Consider the following 17966-nt stretch of genomic DNA (forward strand, 5'->3'; position numbering starts at 1 on the left):
TATTAAATTCAGAATTTATCCCTTGTCTGTTTTTCCTTTTCTTTTTTTTTTTTTTGTTTAACGTGTCTGATGGGGGTCTTAAGGATTTCTACATGGTTTGGAATAATATAGAAATGCACATCTTAGGTTCTGTTTTGAATCCTGAATCAAAACCAGCGTGAAAATTCCTGATCGCTTTTTTTTTTTTCCTAACCCAATTAGGAATTCAGATTGGAGAAATGTCAGGGATGCTGCAACATGTCGAGATGTTTCTGGCTTTTGTGGGTGTGCACTTAGGAAAATAAATCCTAGTCATCAGGATCTGTTCCCGATTAAGGAAACAAGTACAAGAATGTAATATGTGCTTTCTTCCCTGGGAGTCGTTTAGTTTTATGGAGATGATTTTGCTACTATTTCGGAAGTTGTTAAGTAATTCTTTATATAGGCTATGCCTTAAGCCTTTGTCTGCTAGGATAATGCCATCGGCTAAAATGCTGCTGCTTTCTTAAGAGAGGTATAGAGGGCCTGCCTTGCTGATCCCTGCTCTTCAGGGTAAGCAAGGTACTGCAGGATTTATTCCAATGCTTGGAAAGAAAGTCCTTTAACCCACTGCTTGCTCTTTCTCTACCTTGCGTGGCCCCAGACTTAGCGGGGCGGAGGGGAGTGGATAAGGATGGAACACATCGGGGTCAAGTGCTCTGCTCTAAGCCGGGTCTTCCTCCTCTTCCGTGTGTTCTGAGCCAGGTTTCTGGCATATCACTCTTGGTCTTACCCTTGGCTACCATCGTTTTAGCCATAAACACCTTACACGTCGTAAGTTACGTTAGGTTATTGGCAGGCAAGTTGTGGCCACAGTGCATGGGTAATAGTAGAGAGATGACCGTTGACATTGTAGCTCTACCAGTTATAAGCTGTTAATACCTAACCTCAAGTAAATGCTCATCTTCAGCTTTTCTAGTTATCAAACTGGAGAAAGGGGACCTACCTCCCAGGGCCAGCATGTGGATGTAGGTAAATATTGCATGTAAAGCACTCACATGGCTGGCACTAGGCAAACATTAGTTCCCTTTTCTCCTTCCCCTTCTCCTTATCAGCCGAACTGGTTGGATACACAATGCAATAATCAACACACAAGACTTCTGTGAGATATTCCCCACCACCAAGTAAATGATCAACTCTGCAGTGGACGGCAGCTGGGTTTCCTCCAGTTCAATTCTGATACTACCTACCTGGAGATGGTACCTGATCCCACAGGTTGAGAGCTTAGCCCCACAAGCCTGCCCCCAACTTCCAATACTAATCACAAGTCCCAGGTTGTTTCCTATGGTGCTCACAGACCAGCTATAAATCGGGGATCCCAAGAACCCCTCCTTAGATTCAATTAATTTGCTAGAGTAGCTCACAGAACTCAGGGAAACACTTAGATTTACTGGTTTAATAAAGGATATTACGAAGGATACAGTTGCAGTGATGCACAGGGTGAGGTATGGGGAAGGGGCTTGGAGCTCCCATGCTCTTTCTGGCCACACCACCCTCCAGGAACTTCCATGTGTTCAGTTATCCCAGAAGCTCACCGTACCCTGTCCTCTTGGGCCTTTATGGAGACGTCATTGGATAGGCGTGATAGAAGCATGGACATAAGCGTACAATCTAATACCGATAGGCCGAGTAGGGAAACCCAGCAAGGCCTGTCTTTTCAGATTCTTCTTGGCCTCTCTGGGCAGTGTCCCTTCCTCCAGGGCCCCTTCTGAAATGGGGGTCTCATGACCCACAATCAGACCAGGTAGGTCAGAGACAGAAAGCTCGGAAAGGATTAGAGTATATGCTGATTCTCCATGGCCTGCCTTGGGGAGAAATAACAAGGGCTGTGGGAGTTATGAGCCAGGAACCATGGACAAAAACCAGCCGTCATGCCCAGCACGTGTCCTCTGTCCCTCCACACAAGCTGTTCCTCCTGTGTACCCGGCCCAGTGCGCGGCCCAGCATGCCACTTGCCTGGCTGCCCTGTGTCTCCCCTCCCGCTCGGCCCCGAGTCCTGCCAGTCATGCCTCTGGTCTCTCTCAAGCCTGTCTAGCTTTACCGTAGTGGTGTGGGCCCTCCTCTCCCCCTGAATGACCACAGTAGCAGCTCTGGCTGCTTTCCTGCTTCCACTGTTTCCCTTTCACGCATTCTCCAGCTGGGCTTGAGCGAGCATCTTAACATGCCCATCTGGTCATTGCACGTGGCTGCCTGTTGTCCTAAGGACAAAGGCTGAAGGCCTTCCTGTGGCTCGAGGTGTGCTCTTCCATGTGGGCTCTGTGTGTCCTTGAGTGCCACCCACCATGCCCCGTCACCACCCTCCTTCTGCTGGACTTGTTCCCTTACACTTCCCAATGCCATCGTGCTTTTTCTGGAAAGAAACTAGTTAAGAAGGGGAATGACTAAGGAGCATCATCCGCAGAAGTGTTAATGTTAGCTTGAACCACGTGAGACTGCCAGCATTTGACCATTTCTGACCTGGACAAATGGCAACTTCATATGGTTCAACCCAGTACTTTGGGACATGAAGTTATCTTCAGGAGGGTGCTGTGGCCTGGAACTGGCCAGTCTCCTGGCCATGACACACTGGACATGCTCGCTCACCCTCTTGCTTTGAGTGTGCCCTGGTGGGCCTCTCCCAGCCCGCCTTCCCCCGACCAGGCCTTCCTCTGTCTGGTCCTCTTTCATCTTTCGAGTTTTAGAGTTCTCCTCTTTAAAGCCTTCTAGGACTCCCCAAACTGAGGAACATGGCTGCACTGAATTCTTCTTCTCACTAAGTGCTTCCTGACAGCACTGCAAGACTAATCTGCCTTGTTCAGGGCTGTATCCTCAGTGATTGGCCAGTGCCGGATGGTGTAGGGGTGCCCAGTAAATGTGTTAAATGAATGGTTGCCTAAATGAACAAATGAATGAATGCAATTAATTTATAGACATCCCATCTCACCTTCCACCACCTCCCACCTCTCTCCTTGCTTCTCCAGCCAAGCCGACGTTCCAAAGCCACCGTGTGCCTTGCCTCCCGACTCACACACACCAGTTACCCAGGACCCCTCTGCAGTCTCACATGGCCAGGGCAAGAGTTGGCCCCTCCTGCAGCCCATTTCTGGAAGGTTCTTTCCATGGCTAGTTCAAGCTGGTAGGAGACCTGGCTCAGTGGGACAGGAAGGGGAGAAGCAGCCAGAGCCCTGTAAGCCCCCTGGCAGTAGGCAGCTTTATTGCTGTCCCGGAGCAGGAGGCCAGGCTGGGCACTGCAAATTCCGCTGCAATTCGTGCAGTCCAATCCACAGTTTCTCTATTTGAAAGCAATGATAGGATCACTTGCCCACTGACATCAATTTAGAAATCAACTAATATTTAAGGAGGTCCAAGAGACTTGGCAAGGTGCCCAGTGATCGAGGAAAGAGGGTTCCTCTTTCTTTATTTTGTTTAGTTTACTTTGGCAGAAAGACACGGGGCTGTGACTACTGCATTGGATTGAGCTAAGGCAGACAGCCTAGCAGAGGTTATGCCCGTGACGTTCTGTGAGCTTGTGTGCCCTTAACTCCAGATATGGCCATGTGCGTCACAGCGCACACACTTCTAAGGTACATGTCATAGTTTTAAAAAGACAGTTGTAATGAATTGATAGCAAATGTTCAAGCTAGGATGATTTTTTATGAACTCAAGAGAAACCATCATAGCTTGAGTGTTTCTGATGCGTTTTGGCTGGGAGTTGAGAAGTCTTCCAGAAAAATGAATTGCTGTATCAATGGAAACCCCAGTAGGTAGATATCCAATTTGTCATTAATTAAATGAGAAGACTTTTTTAGCGATTCAAGGAAGCATTGTTGAGATCATACGATAGTCTCATTTGCTAACATGGTATGAACCTGTTAGCTTCAGACACATGATTAATAAAACTAAAACTCCTCGTGGAATTTCTCAGATGCTCACTTCTAGCTTTTAAGACTGCTTAATGTCCTTATCTCACTTTACGGATGACAGTTCTGCAGCAGCCGTGACAAATGTAGGTTAGACAAAATATTATGCACGGTATTTGCTATGATTCATTTTGTCCCATTTTCACCCTCCCCCTCCCCCCAGCCAACCCGAGTCGTACAACAGCTGCGGGGACATTAGCTACAAGGGAGTGGGCTGCAGACACTTCAGGTGCTGCGCTGCGTCCCCTTCTATCTGGGAGCTCACACCAGGATGGAGTCTAAACCCCTTATCACAGCTTCCTCAGGCGGAAAACATTTTTTTCCCTTCTTCTGCTGCTGATATAAAGATGACGTTTCTTGAGCTCAGAGAATTTTATGTGATTGTATTGTATGCTAAGCCCCAAAAGATAATTCTGTAGCTCCTATTCACGACAAAAACAAGACCTTTCTTTCAGTGGTGCTTCTTAAAAAAAAAAAAAAAAAAAAAAAAAAAAGGTCCCCAACAGACATCATAAAATTATTCAGTGGCCTAAGAGGGAAAAGAGAATCACGAAGATGACTTGTGACAGTCACACAAAGCAATTTCCTTGATGATGCTGTAAATGGGAAAATGAGCTGACGCCCCGGTGCTCAGCTGCAGTTTTGTAGTAGACGTGTTCCGTTCCACTGGTGCAGACTGGTGACCGTGCCACACCTGTCCCTTTGCAAATGAACTCAAGCCTGTCTCTTTTAATTGACTCTCTGTCTCCAGAATTTTCTTGATTTATTGCTGCGCAGTGGAATTGACTTTTTGTTGGTGGCGGCATTTGTCAATTCTAGTAATTACAGAAGGGAAATTGTTCGAGAGGGTTGCCTCGGCACAAGAGTGCTCATTTGTGTGGGTTCTTGGAGCGTGAAGGAGAGACGTGTTTTGGTAAGGGGTCTCGCCCTTCTGCTTGCCAGAGGGGCAGGGTCTCACCTGGAGTATGTTTCCTCCGATTCCGTACATCTGTAAGTGACTATGAATCCTTTCAACCGGAAGAGTTTAGTCAAGTGTAACTGGTTGACTTCAGAGTGATTGTGGTCCTATCTTTGCTTGCCATGGTGGCCCTTGTAGAGCAGCTGTGACGATGGGAGCTCAGTGTCTCACCTCAAACTACTTTAGTCTATCTGGAAGGAAGGATTCTTCTCTAAGATTCAGTGGGGCCACGTCTAGAGATTTAAATTTTAAGAGACGGACTCCTGAAAGCACATTGGTTGCTTGTTTGGCACGGGACTGTGTGCTTACCTCTCCACGTCTCACTCCTAATCATAGCCACTGCACTCTCCTAATCATAGCCACTGCACTCACGACAGAGGATTTTGGAGGCAGATAAAGAAAATGGGGTATCGGCCTGTTGCTGTGCTGGTCTATGCTGATGTGTCAACACTGTCTGAACCCCAGAGTAAGAAACAAGTGCAACCAGCTGTCAGGTTTAGGGAAAAGCAAATACGCTACCCCAGAGAGAGGTGGACCACGTGTTACTCACAGGACACGTGAGCCACGGTTCCAGCGTGAAGACTGTGACGCTGGGTTTCAGCTGCTTTTCCGTCTATGACTTGCCCCAATTGCCTCATTTGATGGATCCGAGTCAATTGTAATTTTGGGGACTGGGAGGCTAGCCACGCCAAAGTTTTGCTCTTTACATAAGCATGTGGAAGATGGCCACAACCTTATGCAAGGGTCTAGAAGCACCAATTCCAGGGACAGGGCTTATTGGTCAGGAGTAGCTTTGGGCAGGGAAGGGCTTTTCCAGTGTCCTTCAAATCAGCCACGTCCTCTGGATCACAGAGGCTGCCGATCTGCTGTTGAAACACGAGAACAAGCATGTTGGAGGACGTGGTTTATAAACATCAGCAACAACCCACCAAAGCTCCAGTCTCTTCTTCTTCACACTTGAAGCCCTATGTTCAGATCTTTCTCCGAAGCTAGGGCTGTTTCTGTGGTTTTTAAGTTAGATTTCTTTTTCTTACAGGAGTAAATGTTTATATCTGTAACAAGGTATTTCCTGCAGCTGTACACACTAAGCAGGGCAGAGACGCGTGATTCAGGTGTGTGGCCCAGGATGGGGAGGGCGGCGTGTCTGTGGCCTTCTCGGTGGTCTCAGAGTGGGACCCATGAATCTCTCTCTGTGTGTTTATCTCTGACATTGTCTCAGAGTTTGAGCTTGATCGAAAACAAACCAAAAAAACCTGGATGCTGAAACCACGACAGTCACGTAAAACAAACTCAACAAATCTTAAATCAACATTATTGGTTATTTTTTTTTATTGAGCCACTTTACTGGTCTTTTTTCTTAAATCAGGAAAATAAATATGTCCAGGTCCTCAAAAAAAAAAAAAAAAGTGAAAATGGGCTTATTGAAAACCTGGTAACAGACCAACTCACTCACATCCAGACCTTTTCACATGGATTTTAAGGGAGAAACGTGCTTATCTGTAGTTTGATAGAGTTCCAGTAGCTTAACTTCCACAATAAGACACCCTACCCAAACCTAGAGAAGTGGAGAAATTGGATGATTGAGGTGATTAAAATACTAGATAATAATATTTCGAGTATAGTTTGATGGACTTTGGGTTCCTTCGAGACAAAAACAGGAGAGGGAAAGTTCAAAATCATTGTTATGAGTATAAAGAGTTGTCACTTGGAAGATCTTGATAAAATGTTCATAACCCCTAATAGGCGTGGGGAGTAACACAACGAAACACGGAACAAGTGACGGGCTTTCAGGCAATTCTACGCGGAGCTCTGCCCGTGAGCCAGGCTCCGTGCCAGGTGCTGGCGACACAGGGATGAGTGGGGGTCTGGCCTGCTGTCTTGTGGCTGGGACACGAGGAAGATGGTATTGTAGACACGCATGAAGAGCTGTAGGAGGGAAAAGGGGGGTGGAAACTAGTTCTGCATAAAAGGGAGGCCCAAGGAAGGTGCCAAGAAAGGGTTGCGTTTGAGTTGGATGAGTTGCTGGCTGAGCTGGCCAGGAACAGGGAAGCGTCGGGATTAGGGGCTGGCACAGGGAAGAGCCGGTGACTGGCAAGGACATGAACTGAAAGGGCTTGGAGGAAACAGGGTGACACAGGGTCAAGGATGTGGATTCTGGGGTCAGATCATGTGATCCTGGCCACCTCAACCCTTTCCAGTTTGGTGACTTTGGGCACGTTATTTGATCTCTCTAAATTTTGATTCCTCTGTGTATAAAAGGAAATAAAATGGTGCCCTCCCCCATGTGCTCTTATGCAGATTGAATGATATGAAAATCATGTTTTCAACATGCACAGCACATGCTCAGTCCACGTTTGCTGCCAGTGGCAATCGTAGAAGGAGAAGCATTGAAGCGGCTGGAGACTAGAGCCCTGGGCAGACAGTCAGGATTAGAGGTCGGGAAGTGTGTCATGACACGCATACGCATGTGTGTGTACATGTGTGTGTGTGCATTCATACACAGGATTTTGAAATTGTTTTCCATTGAAATTTGGTGTTTATAACTGGCAGCATAGGGAAGCGTGTTCAGTTTTGCACATAGTAATGAATGTCTGTGTGCGTTACCATTTGCAACTAATGCCATTTCTGTCATCTCCAGAGAAGTGTTTCTATATTTTCACAAAAATGAGCAAGGCCAAACATGCACACACACACACACACACACACACACACACACACAAAATATATCAGGTAAGGATGGCTTTGTGTGTCTCTTGCTGTGTATTTGACTCCAAAATGACTAGCCGTGTGAGTTCCTAAGTGTTCTGTTTGGTTTCAGTGTAGAGTAAAAGATTGTGTTCCCCAGGTGCAGAAGGAGACTTTGAAATGTTTCGCCTAAAATGAGGCACCAGCATACAATGGGTTTTGTCATCGGGATGGGATCTAATCTCAGATCCACCAATTAGCTAGCTAGGAACTGAGCAAACACCGGACACTCATGAGCCTGTGTCCTGCTATGTAGAGTTGAGATTATAATAATAACACTCACCTCACAGTGAAATTGTACAATAGGATGAAATCATGCATGGAAAGTGCCTTGTACCCAGCTGGGCACAGAGAGGTGGACACACACCAGTCTCTTCCAGCATCTTCTAATCCAGTCCTCCCTGTGCTCAGCTTTTCCCATCTGGGATCTCGAGTTGCTAATAGCCATCCCTGGGGGAAGCTGCCATGTTTATGTGGACCTGGTGCAGACATTCTATTGAAAATTCAGTGGCCGGGTAAGGTGGTGTAGGGGAACTGGTTTTTAGGGAGCAATATAAAGTCAGAGAAATCACATTCTCTCGTCTTTCCCTACATTCCTCATGGTCCCTTTTATCCTCTGAAGACAAATATACTTCAAGCTGCAGAGTGTTTCCACCAGGCACTGAATTGATGGCATTGTTTTCCTTAGAATGAGCTACAATATCCCTTTGTTCGCAGAAACTGTAAACCCTGCATCCTCCAGATTAGATCATGTATGTTCAGTATCAGTAGGAAACAAACAGAGAAGTAAATATTTGCTGCCAAATGTCTTTCTGATGTCTTGGAAATTAGTTTCCTGTATCTGACAAGTCAGTTACCCTGATTCATCTGCCTCACACTTAGAGTCAAAGGGAAAACAATCCCCGCAGCAAGGGGCCTGTCACTCGGTGTATCCAGTGGAGATAATGTGACCAGAGTGCAGTGGCACTGCATATTGATAAGGCTGTGACAGGCCTGCGCTTAAAGTTTGGTGTCTCGTTCAGATGCCTGGCTGAGAGATGAAAAGAAAACAGAAATTAATCCCCCTCTTGGAATGTCCTATGGATCCACTCAGTGGCAGGCGCGTGCTCAGCGGTCTGTCTCATTTCCCCCCCATTAATAATCATAATCAAATACCCATTATTGGTTTTCAGCAACAGAGTAATTGCCTTCCCTCCTGTCTTTTCTGACGCAGACTGTCTGCTCCCGAGAAAGGGCAGTTGTGTAATCGTTCTCTCGGCGTACACTCGGAGAAGTCGGTTGTGCCCTGCAGATACTGATGTCAGCGTGCTTGCTCTCTGGTGGAGTGAAAGAAGGAAATCATTTTATCGTGCTATTTTTAGACTTCGATTTAGATTTCAGACTTCATGAGACTTTGTGTTCTGGGGATCGAGCTGTTGATGCACAATTCAGCTGTAAGACACTCTGGATTCTTCTGGCCGCTGATACATTTCCTCTCTGAGCCTGAATGCCTCAGGACTGCTCCTTCCCGTTGCCCTCTTTAGCAGCTGGAAGCTGAGCCAGGAGGACGGGGCTAAGATGTGCCTTGTATCGACAGTGTTTGCCAATGGCCTTGCTGCCAGCAGTCTTCCATCTGCCTGCAGAGTTTTAATCCGATCTCTTATATGCATAAACAATCAACGCCATGCAAATTCTTTATAAACAACATGAGTTTATTGACTGTCCTCGCTTTTCTAGACAGTTTCCTAGAGGTGGGAGATGAAAGCCCAAATGAGGAAAAGCTATTTCTTTGCTAGATTTCCTTCTGAACAGACAGGAAGGGTCTAGAAACCTGGTACTCCAGTTATCTTTTTCTGAGCTGCGATGAAAGGCCTGAATATATGCAGGCTTCCCAGTTCTTTGGTGTTAGTAATGAGCTGTCCTAAACTCTAAAGGTATCTTAGAAAGCCCCAGTAATACCTGTCTGAGCTTGTCCTGTTTCGTGTGCATGTTATCACGTGTACTGAAATTCAGCTCAGTTTGTATCCCAGTCCTGTGGGTGCGTGTGCTTTGGCATTCCAGAGGCTGTCGGTTTTAGCGTGTAAGACCCACAATTTGGTCCTTGCTATTCAAATTGTCTACTGTGGACCAGCAGCACTGATAGCATGTGGATGTGTTTAAAGACGCAGAATCCCAAGGCGCCACCCCGACCTACAAATCAGAACCTGCATTTTAACAAGCTTCCTCAAGTGATTAATAGGCACATTCATCATCTTTTAAAATCATATGCCTTTTGAAGAATCTGTTATGATCTGAATGTTTATGTCCCTCCAAAATTCATATATTGACACCCAAGCTTCATTGCAATGATATTAAGAGGCGAGCCCTCTGGGGGTGATTAGGTCACGAGGGTGGGACCCTCACGAATGATGCTTAGTGCCGAACTTGCCGGCACTAGTTTGATCTTAGACTTCCTACCCCTTTAGTACTTTGAGAAATAGACTTCTGTTGTTTATGAGCTACCCGGTTTATGGTATTTTTGTTATAGCAGTCAGAATGGACTAAGACAGAATTAAGTCTTCGTGTTGCTTCAGCGGACGGTAAGCCGCGCCGAGGGTCCTGCTGGAAGCCCACTTCCATGCCCTGCTCCGGACTTTGATTCCTCTGATCCCTGATGGAGGCCTAAGGAGAACGCAAGGCAGACTAAAGCAGCCCTTTAGGAAATGTGCTCACTCACGGGCTGATTCCTTTATCAAGGACATGCTCTGACCTTGAAGAGTCCTTGCTTTGGTAGGGAAGTACATGTATGAGGATAATTCAAACATATATGTCAAAATCAGGGACACAAGGCTGTACCTACAAGGCTACAAAGGAAGAATAACCAACTTTTCCAAGAAGGGTAAGGAAGAGCTTCGAAGAGCATCTTTTGGTCTGGGTTTTAAGGGATAAAGAGAGCATTGCCTGAGACAAGGGCTGGAGAATTGCTTACTGTGAGAAACTGCAGAACTGGGAGGATGGAGTTGAGCCGGTCATGTGAGCAGCAGTGAGAAAGCTGGTGGCTGTGGGACAGGCACAGGTCTAAGTCCTTCACATGCAGTATCTTGTGCAATCCTCTGAGCAGTCCCGCAATCATTCTGTTACGGATGAGGAAACATCCGACACACAGTGAGTTCAGTGACTTGCCTAGTAGCAGAGCTGGGCGGCGGGGGGGGTCTCCCTTTGCTTCCAGGATGGAACTTGCAGCACTGCCCAGTTTAGGACCCGAGAGGTGATGTTTTCAACCCTTGCCCCCAGCCACTGGTCCTGCAGTCTTTCCAGCTCTTTGTACTTCATCAGTGAGCCACGTCCATCCTCACATCAATAAGTATCCATATAACACTTAGGGCCTCTCAGTTATGGGGAAAGAGAAATGGGTATTTCTCTGGATTGTCTAGTGGTTCTGTCACATCACACTTCATGGGACCCTGGTCACACCACGCACACGAGGCACTGCCTGACTTGCAGAGCAGAGAGCCCGGCCCACAAAGGTCCTTGAAAGACAGAGGCAAAGGTGAGCAGAAGTGCGGACAGCCCGAGGGCACCTCCCTCCTGGGCAAAGCTCCCTGTGCCCCTGCCCCTCCCTGACAGCACTGCCCACCCCTGAAGGTGTTTACACCATGGGACCGTGGCGGGAGTGAGAGGTCGAGACAAGCCTGCTCAGACCAGAAGCAGATGTGATTGGTTTGCACTGCTCCTTAATACTCTTGTCACATTCCTCACCCCCTCTGTGCATGTGGGGTGACAGGCTGGCAGCCTGTCAGGTCAGACGAAGCCCACGGTTCTCCCTTCTCCACTTTCCATCTCACGCTCGTGCTCTGCCATTCATAAAGAAGTCATGAGTAGGCTTCCTTTGCCAGAGGGAGAAGTTGCTCACATCTTTTGTTTTCAGGCACTAGAAATGACTCTGCGACCCCTGCAAGGACACACCTCACGAGGTTGCAGGGCTTGCTCTGCATCTTTTTCAACGTTAGAAACAGAGGCTCTCTCCCTCCAACCGTTGCTGGGACATTTCCCCCCTTCTGCTCCTTGCTTGGTCATAGAAGTCTCCTGAGCCATAATTACTGTGTTTGGAGGTAGCATCACCACCTTCTTTGGTTTGTGGCTGGGGAGTACCAGACACAAGAGAAAGCGTCCCTAAGATGTTCAAAATGACACTGCTCCATGGAGGCTTCACCCAGCCAAAGCCCCAACTCTCTGTCCTGTGGTTTTCACGCGGAGCCGTCAGCCTCAGCAGGCTGGTGAGCGTGCACATAGCTGCATCGCTTATGCATAAGACTCTTTAACTGTTCTCTCTAGGACACAAAATAGTTTGGGGACATTTCTATACTTTCTTTCTCTGACAGCCAGATATACATGTCTACTTAGCTGCACGTAATCCTTGCCTCCTTAACTCTTTGGCCTGCACATTTGTCAGATAAAATATTTGGGGTGTGAGCTCTTTAGCAGCTCTGTCTGCATCCCACTCTCTTGGCGCGCATTATTAGCGAGCGCTCTTTGGAAAGCGCGTGTTCTGAGAGATTGGAAGAATAATATATTTCAGCTATAGTGCGGGGTTTGGCCAGCTCCTATTCTTTTTGCACCAGTTCCCGGAATGTATTCAGGAGATAAGCTGGCAGGCGATTTGCAAGGCGCACTCACTCACTCCTTGTCTTGCTCCTGTTTCCCTTTAAAATTCCTTGGCTGCTCTTAGGGTGGCATGTGTTTCCATTTATCCTGTAGTTCTCAGGGCTCAGCGTAGCTCTCGTACGTCTGAAGGGCATTTATTAGGAAGCCAGTCTCCCTGACTTTCAGCTTGCACCGATCAAAACGTGGCGCCTCCAAACCCTCACAAGGACTTCTGTGCAAAGTGCGGGGGGACGTTTAGCACCGAAATTAAGGACCGTGCACATTTTGGCAAAAACAACAAGAGGAAAATAAGTGGATAAAGTATAGTTTAAATTTTCTTTCTTGTTAGAAAAGGATGTCCCAAGTTTATTGGAATGAAAAATTAAGAAATACAACAGAAAGGAGTAAGATGTAAAGGAAAAGCTCCTTTGACCCTCCCCCAACCATGAGGACGCTGTTAATGGTTTCAAGTGGGTCCTTCCAGAAATATCTCAGTAGTGCATATGCCTATATTTGCCTGTCCTCTTGTTACTTTTAGAAAATTCAGATGGGATCGTAACAGAATATCGTGCCCTCTTTTTCACTGAAGGCATTTGAAGAGATAAAAATGGCTGCATGATATGTAACAGTAAACTTGGTTGATTTCAGTTTTCTCCATTTGGTTGTTTCCAGTTATTTTTCATGTTGCAATGATAATACTTCTTTGCATATCTCTTTCCTTGTCTGAATCTTTCTGTAGGGTAAATGCTTAGAAGAGGAATAGCTAGTGCAGAGAGCATATGCATTTTTAATTTTGACCAATATTGCCAAATTACTGTCCTTAAAAAGACCAATCCCCCACCCATAAAACAGTGAATTATGCAACTTTCAGACCTTTGTCTCCTACTCTGCTCATCTTCATGCTGAACGCAAATCTTTTCATATATTGATTGGCCGTTTCTATTTCTTCTTCTGCTTGTTTGCCTATTATCTCATGGGATATTTGCTTTTTACTTATTGACTTTCAAAACTCTTTGCTGGTTAAGAAATTTGACTCATGGACCATGCTACGTGTTAGAAATATTTTCTCCCAATATGTCATTTGTAGTTTGACTTTCATTTATGGCACTTTGGCCATTTGGAAGTTTGCATTTATATATATTTAGATTTATCACTATTTTTCTTTTTTGATTTCCAGACTTTGTGTTTTGCTTAGAAAGGTTTTCCCCACTTCAAAATTAGAGACAAATAATTTAAAATTCTCATGTGGTCATTGGGCAGCGTGGAAGCCGATACTAGATGGCCAAAGGGAGCGGAATGATGAGACTTTAGTTTCGCCAATCTGTTGCGACCACTTATCAGCAGGGCGTTTCCCTTATTAACTTTTATTAGGGTGGATATTTTTAAACTTAATTGCCTTTTTTTTTTTTTTTTGCTTCAAATTGGGGAAGTCCTTTGCACATGGCTTTTCTGAATGTTCATTCAGTTCACTAAGTGGTTATTGATTTCCTATTGTGGGTGACATCTTGCTAGAATATATCCTTCCTTAGGATTTTAAAAAATGAGTATGAAGTATTCTCGAACCTCCTTAAGTACAAACAGTAGAAGAAGGCGTATGTACGCGAAACCCAGAGATTCAGGAGCACTGCAGGGTGCCATGTGGCTGAGGGAAAGGAGACGTCATATACGGTTGTGGGGATCAGGGAAGGGTTTTGTACTGAAGTGACATTGACCCTGAGATGGGCCTTGATGAACTGAGTGGAGATTTTGGAGAAGGAAAGGGACAAGAAACAGTCACCTCTAATTAGATACCTGTGCATTTGTCCTGGGAGGGGTGCGTGGCCCGCCTTGCTGACATCTGGAGAACTCACAGGGCTACTGTGGGTGGAGGAGCCCAGGGCAGGGCTGAGGTCGTCCTGGGAAAGGCCTTGCAGAACTTTGCTCTCCACTTGGCAAGGAATGGGGGCCATTAACAGTTTTGGAGCAATGACAGATGGAGGCATGACACATACGAGGGCAGGAAGGCTCGTCATTCATGTAGTTTGCCTGGAATGAAGACATGAAATGCTTAATTTGGGGTAGTAGTTGAAATGGGGAAAAATAGATATGAACAATATTCTCAATTTATAATCTGTGATTGGATGTGGGCGTTGAGGGAAAGAGAAGTATTAAAGATGACCAAGATTTCTAGCCTTCGTTCAGTCTCCTCTCTTAACATGCATTGAGTTTGTGGCGTATGTCAGCACTGGGCTGGGCACAGGGAAGAGAGGAGTTGGCACGAGACAGGCCCCCTGCCCGTAAGTGGCTGAATTCTGATGGGACCAGAGAAAACAAGCCAGCCAGGATGATGGCAGGAATACAGAGACCATGAATATAAATAGCAAAACTAACAGGAGGGGCTGGTTTGATGGGGATCCCTGATAACTTTGATTTTGTGTCCTAAAACCGAGTGTTCAATACTTGCTCCAGATAATTATCTATCTAATTATTTCTGGTGTTATTCTCTTTCCTTCTTCACCCTGGTGTGCTGCCAAGTGATACAGGGAAAAAAACCAAACCAAAAAAAAAAAAAAAACAGAAAAAAACAGAAAAAAACTTGTTACTTTGAGTTTTAAGTAGGCTGCAGAGTTGCAAAGGACTGTAAAAATTGGTGACTAGCTGGCTTATCCACAAGAGGAAAGGGAAACTCATCATGCTTATGATCAGGATGTAACTTTGATTTTCTGCCCTGCAAAACAGAGGCCAGTCCTAACACAGTCGTTTTACTTTGCTCACAATTTGGTGAGTCCTCAATTTGCCTAGGCATTTCTCTGCATGGGCTGGCAGTGGGCAGTGGCCGTCCCCTGAGATCCCAGCTGGGGCCGTGGGCCAATGACTACAGGTAGTGTCTCCAGCATGGCACTCTCAGGGTAGGTGGATTCCTTGCATGGGAGCTGGCTTCCCACAACGCACATGTCCCAAAGGAACCAGGTGGAAGCTACAGGGCCTTTCTCTACCCAGCCTTGGAAGTTGCGTGGCATTACTTCCTCTGTGTTCCATGCGTTACGAGGAAGGCACTAAGACCAGCTCAGATTCAAGGCGGGAGGACCTAGACACCAGCTCTTTATTGTAGGAATGTCAAAGGATTGAAATTTATGCTTTAAAAACTCCACAATGTAGTAATACTATCTGCCTCATGAGGTTATTTTGAGGACTAAATGACATACTATATCCTAGAACAGTACCTGAGCAACAACTGTTAACAATGGTGGTGATGATGGGGGTGGGGATGGGGATGATGATGAAGATGATGATGAAGATGATGAGTAGCTGTACTGCCCTTCTGCAAAAATATTTAGTATCTCTTATTGTCACTGGCAGGTTGAATTTCGGGCAGAATGAACTACTGATCTTACCCAATCTATAGTTCTTATGTAATAACTACAAAGACTTGTCCAGTGGGTTGTCATAGGTCGATTGCTTTAATCTCATCACATTCTACCTAAGGAGCCAGGGAGGGTTTCATAGCTCCCTATCTTGTCCAAAACTTGGTATTGTCAGGCTTTTAAATTTTAGCTATTTTGTTGATGTGTAGTGTATCACAGTGTGATTTAATGTGCATTTTCCTGATGATTAATGGTATTTGAGCATCTTTTCATAAGTTCCTTATTGGCCATTCAGAGGCCCTGTTTTATGAAGTACCTGTTCAGTCTTTACTGCCTGTCCCCACTTTTAAAATTGGGTTTTCTATCTCTTTCTTACTGACTGGTTGGAGTCCTATTTATATTCTGCAATCAGCCCTTTGTTGGTTATATGTATTAGAAATAATTTCTCCCACTGTGTGGCTGGCCATTTCATTCAGTTGATTCTTTTTGATCCCTAAGTCCTTACTATGAAGGAAGCCAAATTTATCACTTGTTTTCATTATGGTTAGTACTTTTTACATTCTGTTTATATTGTTTTTATATTATTTTTATGTTCTGCTTGCCACAAAATCATAATGATATTGTCATATGCTAAGTTTACTTGTTTTACCTTTCACATTCTGATCTACAATCCACCCAATATTGATATTTGTATCACGTGAGCCAGTAATCATAATTTGATTTTTTTCCTATAGTGATATCCAGCTGACATAATATTAGACAATATGTTCAAAAAACTGTCCTTTCCCCACTATACTTTATCTCTAATAATGCTTTGTCGTTATATCATTCCTATCCTTTTACTTACAATCTGTTTGTATCCTTATGTTTAATGTATGTTTCTTGTAAGCAACATGTAATTGGATTTTGATTTTTTATTCTAATCCAGAATCTTTGCTTTTTAAATATAGTATTTATCAATTTATATTTAATACAATTTCTGATGTAATTTTGGTATTAATATTTCTATTTTACTATTTTTCCTATCTGTACCATGTTCACTCCTGTCTCCTTTGTTGTTTTTGTTAAAGCAGTATTTAATTAATTCTTTTTAATTTCCCCCATATTAACTGAATAAAGAATCCTTTTAACCTCTGTGTTTTATTTTTACCATAAAGAGTTCAGTACAAATCCCTGAATTTTTAGCCTAATATAAAGGAGTACTTTTACTACTTCTAGGATAATGCAAGTACCTAAGAATACTTTAATTCCTTTTATTCCCTCTTTCTCTTAGTGCTGTTGGTCATGAATTTTAATTTTAAATATATCTTAGAGCAGAAAGAAATTATTATTGTTGTTTTGTACATTAATCTTCACGTTGGCTTACACACATATTTACTCTTCCCGTTGTCCTTCATTCATTCCTTCACACTTGTCCTTGCTTCTGTCTGGGATCATTTCCTTTATTATGGATGTACTGCCAATGAATTCTCTCAGATTTTGTTTATCTTAAAATGCCTTTATTTTACTTTTATTTTTGAAGAAGATTGAAAATAATTATACAATTCTAGATTGGCAGCTATATTTCTTTCATCATTTTTAAGATGTTGTTTTATTGTCTCCTAACTTTCATCATTTCTGTCACCCAGAATTTTGTTCCTTTGAAGTTAATGTGTGTGGTTTTTTTCCCCCTCTGGCAGCTTTTGAGAGTTTTGTTCTGTCTTTGGTGCTTGGCAGTTTCCTTACGATGAGCCTCAGTGTGTGTTTTCTTTGATCTTTTCCTACTTTGAGATGTAGTGCTTCCTAAATATGTTGTTTGATGTCCTTTGCCAATTTGTGAATGTTCTTAGCTGATATGTCTTCTAATATTGCTTCTGTCTCATTCTTTCTTTTTCCTTCTAATTTAATCATTCATAGACATGGGCTTTAAAATAATGGTGATTAATATGTTCAAGAAAATAGAGGTCATGGTAGAGAATTTCAACAGAGAACTGGAATATATAACGGAAAATCAAATCAAAAGTAACTAGATGGGCCGGGCGCGGTGGCTCACGCCTGTAATCCTAGCCCTCTGGGAGGCCGAGGCAGACAGATTGCTCGAGGTCAGGAGTTCGAGACCAGCCTGAGCGAGACCCCGTCTCTACTAAAAATAGAAATAAAAATTATCTGGACAACTAAAAATATGTATAGAAAAAATTAGCCAGGCATGGTGGCACATGCCTGTAGTCCCAGCTACTCGGGAGGCTGAGGCAGTAGGATCGCTTAAGCCCAGGAGTTTGAGGTTGCTGTGAGCTAGGCTGACGCCACGGCATTCACTCTAGCCCGGGCAACAAAGGGAGACTCTGTCTCAAAAAACAAACAAACAAACAAACAAACAAAATAAACAAAAGTAACTAAATGGATGGACTGAATAGCAGACTA

At 44.5% G+C, this 17966-nt stretch overlaps 1 protein-coding gene across 1 annotated transcript in view; it reads left to right on the plus strand.

The window, feature by feature from the left end:
• The window catches only part of DISC1 (DISC1 scaffold protein), a 199878-nt gene that overhangs the window by 154186 nt on the left and 27726 nt on the right, over nucleotides 1-17966 (plus strand). The gene's annotated exons all lie outside the window — the stretch shown is intronic.

The sequence above is a fragment of the Lemur catta genome, chromosome 25, assembly GCF_020740605.2.
Source record: "Lemur catta isolate mLemCat1 chromosome 25, mLemCat1.pri, whole genome shotgun sequence".
NCBI lineage: Eukaryota > Metazoa > Chordata > Mammalia > Primates > Lemuridae > Lemur > Lemur catta.